Consider the following 7,647-nt stretch of genomic DNA (forward strand, 5'->3'; position numbering starts at 1 on the left):
ATATAACATGCCACAATGCTATGGGAGCCCTTTAATGTTTAAGGCCACGGCAGGTACTGCTTGTCACCTACAAATAGTGGATGCATTTCTTCATCCTTGCTAACAGAATCCTGATGTTCTTTTAATTCACAATGTTCCTGGATAAAAATGGATTCCCTTCCCCAGATTTTTGCAGCTTGGGGTCACTGTGTATTCTGTTCTGATCAATAAGGGGCAAGTATCCTGAAGATTTGTCCTCCTTTCCTATTCAACAGACTGTTCCACTTTTCCTAATGATCCAAACTGTCCATAGTCAGGCTCCTTGGACTACATTTCTGAGGTCAAAAGTGCTACATTTGCATCCCACATGGAGGCAAAAGACCATTATCACATTTCTCATCTACGGTCTCTTAATAGAGAGCCAGAGCTTACTCATGGTCTGAAGTATGTTTATTTAAAAAATGTGTTTTGACTCAAATATTTCAGGCACAAAAAAGGAAAACTGGAATGAAAACGCCTGAAATTTCCATTTCAGTTCACACACCACCTTTTAATTAATATGAGGCCATTGTATCATTTTAAAGTTTTCATTGGAATATAATATACATATAGGAAAGTATAAATTTATTGTATGTGTTCAGTTTGATAAATTTTCACAAAATTGACACACCCTTATAAACAGCATCCAGATCAAGAATCAGACTCTTACCAACACTTCAGAGCCCCATTTATGATCTTTATGACATTGTCCCATGGGTAATACCATCCTGACTTCTTTTTTTTTAATTGTTTTTTTTCATTCCCATAACTTTATTGAAAGGTATATCTCATTGTACCAAAATGTAGCGGTAGTTGGCTAGGTTAGCTCTGCCAATTCAAAATTAACACTGATGTATTCAGAATCCTGAAATTTCCCTTTTTGGAAAATTGAAAAGTTATCCGAAAAACATGGTTTACAAAAGTATAAGACACATTGTGGTTCTTTGGTTTATTTTTCCAGTGCATATTTATCCATAACAGGATATCAAAATTGGGCACAGCCATCCTTGATGGACTCAAGCTCCACACTGCACTGAGTGACCATTCACAGCACTTTTAGCACTGTAGATCTCCTTAGATTCACTGACTTAATAGAAAATCCCGAACTCTACCCTCAGTAATCTCATAATTATGAAGATGCCTGCTTAACTTTCTTTTGGCACAGTAGGAACAATTAGTGAAAATATATTATCTTCCTTTTAAACAAAATTGCAAATTAGAGGGCCAGCCAGGTGGCACAGCGGTTGAGTTTGCATGTTCTGCTTCAGCGGCCCGGGGTTTGCTGGTTCAGATCCTGGGTGTGGACCTATGCACTGCTTGTCAAGCCATGCTGTGGTAGGCATCCCACATATAAAGTAAAGGAAGATGGGCACAGATGTTAGCTCAGGGCCAGTCTTCCTCAGCGAAAAGAGGAGGATTGGTGGCAGATGTTAGCTTAGGGCTAATCCTCCTCCAAAAAAAATTGTAAATTAGAACAAGGACAGTTTTATAAAAACAGTCCTTAGTCTTTAGCAAAAACTTCTGAGTGTTAAGTCAGCGCGTTTTCGGAGGGCTGTTACTTTACTTTGAGTTACAAATACAACAAAGACTAATTTTCTTGATGGGACTAGGCTGAGGCAGATTTTGAATAAAATGTTTATCATGGAAACAAACCACCTGTTTCCTGAAACAACAGTAAAGATAATTTACTATGCCCAAATCACTAGGGCTGTAGTTTCTTTGTATAAAATGTCATCAAATTTAAATGTAATTCCTATGTAGCAACAAAGTCCACATGTCTGGATTATCTATTACTTGCATTATGGGTGCCAAGAAACCACTTTCACCGCCTAGAATAGTTACTTATTAGGCCTTTAAAGTGCATTTGTGAAATGTTGGTTTTGCTGTAAATCTCTTAATTTAAAATTTCAATTAAGTAGGTTACCATTTTTAATTCCACCTAAACATAATATATTGACCCAATAAAGAAAGTTGGATCAACGTCAGAAGTGGAGATTCACAGCTTATCTTCCTAGGCTCGTCTTTAGCATTTCACATTCATGTCCTCAGCTTTGATCTGTATCCCTCACAGATGAATTCAAATTTAAGCATAATTCCACTATAGCATAATGTTAGTTAAGCACTTTTCCCAAATCTGAGAACATCAATGCCAATCCACTTGTGATGTTTTGAGGCTTCACAGCTTCAATCCATTATAAAATTCTGGAATCCATGGCTCAGGATTGTGGAGAGAGGCTTCAGAGAAGAGCTTTTTGTTGCTGTAACAATCCTTGGAATGCTTCTGAAGACATTCTACTCCTTCTGTTAAATCTACACACTTCTGGGCTTGGCTCGCCAATGGAGTCATAGACAATGTCAAAACAGAAAGCTTTGCTTTAGAAAATATGATCCTGCAGTAACATGCCTTAAGTTGAACTTCTAGTCTTTCAAAATTAAGGCCATTCTTCCTTTCAAATGGCAAATTCCCTTGAATGAGTGAATAATAGAATTGGCAGAAATTGAAAGGCAGTAGCAGCTTTGACTTTCCAACACACCTTCTCCAACACAATCTTTTCCTTTCTCACCAAGTCTGAAACCGTGAACCTATACTGGCTTATTTGGATCAAATCAGTTGCCAATGGGACATTCCTTTCCTCTTCTATTGATTTTACAGCCAAATAGAAGCAGCTCAGCCCAACATACCCAAGGTGCTCGGGTGGTACTTCCATTTTGGAAAGGAAACTGTCCAGTAAATTCACAAGTAGAGAAAACGTCTCTGTGTTGAAGCCAAAGAACTGAGTTAGACTAAGATCTTTTACTTCAAATTCCCTGAGCCTTGCAGTCATTCTCAGACCATTATCGTGTGCAGATTCAATTAGTCTCAAGCCACAGACCTCTGGCTGACATCCGGACTCCTGTTCCAACAGGGCATTCAGCTGGTGTAGCAGTTTGAGAGTCTGTTGTCAGTACCTCTATCATCTTGATCGTGACTGCGGCTCCTCAGCAGTAAGCATCCTCTTGGACCTGCTCTCACCTCACCCCACGATATCAGATCCCAGAGGCCCATGAGAGGAGGCAACTCCTGGGCAAGAGGGGAGAGGCCCTGGGAGGGGAGCCAGTCTGGGAGGAGGTTCGCAGCACCGTCCAGACAACACTGCCCTTCTCAGGCTCAGCTCGGAGCCGCCAGCCTGACTTCTACAATAGATTAGTATGCCTGCTTTTGTAACTTAGAGACATGACATGTTTATCCGCCATTCTGAAAAATTCCTGCTTAAAACTCTAGCCTTTTCTATCAATTAACTTGCTTTCTTATTGAAGATCATTTTTTTAACCAAAATGAGCCCTCTAGCAATAATATTTGTTGAAAATATCTTCTATTCATTGGCCATCATTTTAACTCTTGCAATAACTTAATTTTGATGGCAGTTTTAATACAGTCTAATTTTCATGCTTAAATATTTTTGAATCCTGTTTAAGAAATATTTATCTAACACAAATTAATGAAAAAGTACTGTATTTCTTCTACAAGTTTTCCATTTTTTTCTCACGTTCAGATCTGTGCTCTATCTAAACAGCCATTTACATATGATGTAAAGGCCAAAATATATTTTTTCATATGACAAATTATTAAATGATACTTATTGAAAAGAGCGTCTTTTACTCTTGGCAAACAGTGCAAATGTTTTTTAAAATTTTTATTGTAATCCTGCTTCAGTATAAATTTTCCCACAAAATTTCATTTTATCGCCCACCTCCGTCTGCTCATCTTATTCTCCTCTTTAATTTCAGTTTTTTCTCCCTTTTTTAGATTTTTGCTGTATGTTTTACAGTCACCACTTATTCATTACATTGATGATGCAGTTTTCAAAACTTTTGTTCTAATTACTAAAATAAATTTTTGGAAGTTTTCTCCTCCTCTTTGTGTCCAGGATATCTTCTTTTCCATGTGCCATATGTGTATACACATATTTTGTTTCTTACAAAATTTTTCTCTCTTATGTACTTCTAGAGGCAAGTTAACCTGAAAATCGCTTAGCGTGTTGGCTCTTTCATGCAATTCTGGTGGATCCAATCAAATATTCTCCTAAATTTAGAATAAATCTCTCAGATGTGTTTAACAGGTGGAGTTTGTGGGACATTAGAACCCTCAGTGTGCACGGCTAACAGTCTCTTCCTGATTCAATCTATATTATTTGTAAGAAGTAAAAGTCAGAAGACACAATGTGCCAACAAAGCTCAGAATTCTTAACTCTTGTGATTTTTTTGTGAGATCATCTACCAACGTTAAATCTCTAATGGTCGAACTGGTAGTAGAACTAATGATGGTTTTGTTAAAAACTACTCATCAAGTTTGTAATTTATGAAGATAAATTTAGCAACATATTTTAAAGCAGAAAACATTCAGTGTAAGGACAGCCACGCTATTCTTTTGATGGTAGAGGATTACTTCTGAACAGACATGAAAAAGACAAGAATAGAAGAAAAGTCTTTTTTCTAACGTTTTAACTACTTTAGATTGGCAAGTACTGTGTATTCTGGGAGCAGAACATTGCCGAATATGTACCTTTACACCTTCTTTGGCTTGTAGTTATGGCAATGGATTGATTGTGGAACCAACTGATGTCTAAATGTCTTTCTTTTTTAGTTTTCCACTTCCTTTTTGTAAAGTTAGGAGATGTCTCTGCCCCTTTCCAGGAGATTCTAGCTAAATGCCATTCTAACTTTTCAGAACATCTAGTGTCAACCACCTTATGACAAAAGCAATATATTAATAATTTTAATACAGAAAGGAGAAATTTATACCACTTGGCATGATCGAGGAAGAATGTCACAAATAAAGAGAATTTTGAATTGGAATGAATTGAAGTTTCACAGGAAGAGCTTAACAAAACACTTGGGGGACCTATTTTACTAATAATGATTGGAAAAAGGAATAAAGAAAGGAAGGAACATAGAGAGGGAGGAAGGAAAGAAGAAAGGAAAATAGGAAGAAAAGAATTAATGAGTACATGAATAAATAGGGATTTTGGAATATATCCCTATCTTTATGCATGTGATATTGTTGAGCTGTTTGTTGTATTTTTGTAGAAGATCTAACTCATGCCCCTGGTTAATTTATTGTATCCTTAGCATTTGTCAGTAAAATTTTCAGTCATGAATATTTATTTGTTCTGTAAATATTTATTGAGCACCTACTATTTGTCGGGTACTGTGCTCGTTACTTAGGATACGTCAGTGAAAAAAGCAGACAAAATACATGTTTCAGACCTTTGTTTCCAAATATAGGGATGCAGAGGATGGCCTTGGAAGGAAAGGAAAGTGAGACCAAAGACTGTGAAGAAGAGGAAATGAGTGAAAAAAGCAACTGGAGGGATCATGAAAGAGACATGCTAATCTTTGGAAACTGCTACTAACACCTCCCACTGTACTTTCTAGAACTTGAGTACAAATATCTGTTCCCTCATGTCTCACTCATGGAATCCAAGCAATTTCCAAAGTATGATAATCATAGAAATTGCATTTCTATACACACCCTATGTACAAATTTCTGAATCTTTGTAAAGATCCAAGAATATACTGAATGCCACTCACATCAAGGATCAGAACTCCTCTCTCCTGCTTTCTCTGCCTTATCTGCTAATTTCTCCTATATCCTTTCTGCTTGGGAAAATGCATGACTGAAACAGAGCTAAGGAGGCTTCAGAATCTCTCTACAATCAACACATATTTCTGCTTCCATTTGAATATTTAGGGGGCTAGCGCTATCTCTTTATAGGATTAGAGACCATCGCTTTTCTCAACTCATAACTCATAATTCCTACTTAGCATTTTGACATTTTGCTCTAAAATGTGCATCACCTTGTGGGATGGTACTATGATCCTTCCACTGACTTCGTATTTGATTCATTATTTGGGGATATTCTGCTTACTGTTGCTTCCAGTAAGACAAGAATGAAGAACGAAGAATGAAGAATGCTTAGATTTTGGAGGTTGACAATCTTAGGTTTAAAAATAAATTATTAAGTTGATGCTAACACTTATTAAGATTGTGAATAGTGGCAAGTTTTTAAATCTCTTTGAGGCTTAGTTTTCTAATATGTAACATAAGTCTCAGAGTAATTCTTCACCAAATGGTAGTGAAGATTAAATTAATTAAAATAATTAGAGCCTTCCTAAAAAGATACTGACCTTTGAAGCCAAAGAGAAATAAATATTTGATGGATTTGACAATGTAAAAATTAAAAACAGCCACATTTAAAAATAAACAAAATAAAAGGTAATATGTTAGAATAAAATTTTCAAGCAAATGTGAAAGCCAAGAACTATCTAAGATATAGAAATAATTCCTACAAAGGAAAAGAAAAAGAAAAATGACCACAGTTGAATGACAGAATGCCAATGTAGGGAGAAAAAGTTGCTTGAAAGCACAGGAGTCAGAAAAACGCATAGAGATAAAGTATATTTGGATTGTCAAAATAAAAAATACTTGTAATTCTAAATTTGTGCAAGGATGTAAAATGAGCATTCTCATTTACTGTTTGTTGGAGTATAATTGTTTAACATCATATGGACGGCAAGGTGTCACTTTCTCCAAAAATTTTAAATGTGCCTTGCGTTTGACATAGCAATTCCAATTTCAGGAATCTCATTAAAATAGACACTTCCGTATATATACAAAAGTGAATCTACAAAAATTTATAGGACAAAATTCTTTATGACAGCAAAGAAATAGAAACAAATTTTGCATGAATAGGAAAGTCATTAAGTAAATGTTGGAATGACTCAAAGTACTAAATAAGCATCAAAAAGAATTAAATAGACTTCTCTACATTTTTTCTACTGCAGAAAGATCTCCAGGACACTTTATTAAATGAAAACCAAAAGGCAAGCTTCAAAAAATCCAAATAAATCCAGTTTATGTGACAAATGGTTTGCATGTGTATATATGTGTGTATATGTGTGTGTAAATGTGTATGCAATTCTATCAAATTATATAGAAAGGTTATATATATCGTTATATATATATACTTGGAGGAAAACAGACTGGCATGATAGTCCTTAAACTATCAGAACTGACTTTCTCTGAGAGGACAGTGGGAGCTGGGGTGGAATGAAGGAGATACAGCCAGGGGCTTTCACTTTTGCTCTGCCTGAGCCTTTTGTGATGAGATGGATCTGTATGTTGCTGAGGAAGTATCAAAAAATGGTGAAAACTCTTTAGAGATGCAGGACCTCCAAACAAATAAAAAATTTAATATTCACTTAATTCTTTTTCTTTCCCCAAACTTTTTTCTTCATCACAAATATGCATGCTCTAGACTAGAAACAAAATATAGTTCAGATTTTTCTCAGAGAAAGAGTAATTTGTTTCCGGTAAGTGGAACAACTATAATAGTGTGCGTTTCAGAGTTTGGACTTGCCTCTGGGTCCAAATGAAAGAAGTCTTTGGGAGAAGTAGAATAATTTTTATTTTCCTCACCTTTTATATTGAGACTAACCCACTGAAACTCACATTTTATTGATATGAGGAGGAGCCATGACAAATTATTAACACTTCTTCACTTTATTGCTATGTTAGAATTATAATTCTTAGTCTTCCTGATAATTCTTCTCAGCCGCACCAACAAATGAAATGCTTATTCTTGTCAT

At 35.8% G+C, this 7,647-nt stretch overlaps 1 pseudogene; it reads right to left on the reverse strand.

Moving 5' to 3' along the window:
• Positions 1-2,194: 2,194 nt before the first annotated feature.
• Positions 2,195-2,976, reverse strand: LOC124233372 (cyclin-G1-like; annotated as a pseudogene).
• Between the last annotated feature and the right edge of the window lie 4,671 nt (positions 2,977-7,647).

Source organism: Equus quagga, unplaced genomic scaffold, assembly GCF_021613505.1.
Source record: "Equus quagga isolate Etosha38 unplaced genomic scaffold, UCLA_HA_Equagga_1.0 199897_RagTag, whole genome shotgun sequence".
NCBI classification, from domain to species: Eukaryota; Metazoa; Chordata; class Mammalia; order Perissodactyla; family Equidae; genus Equus; species Equus quagga.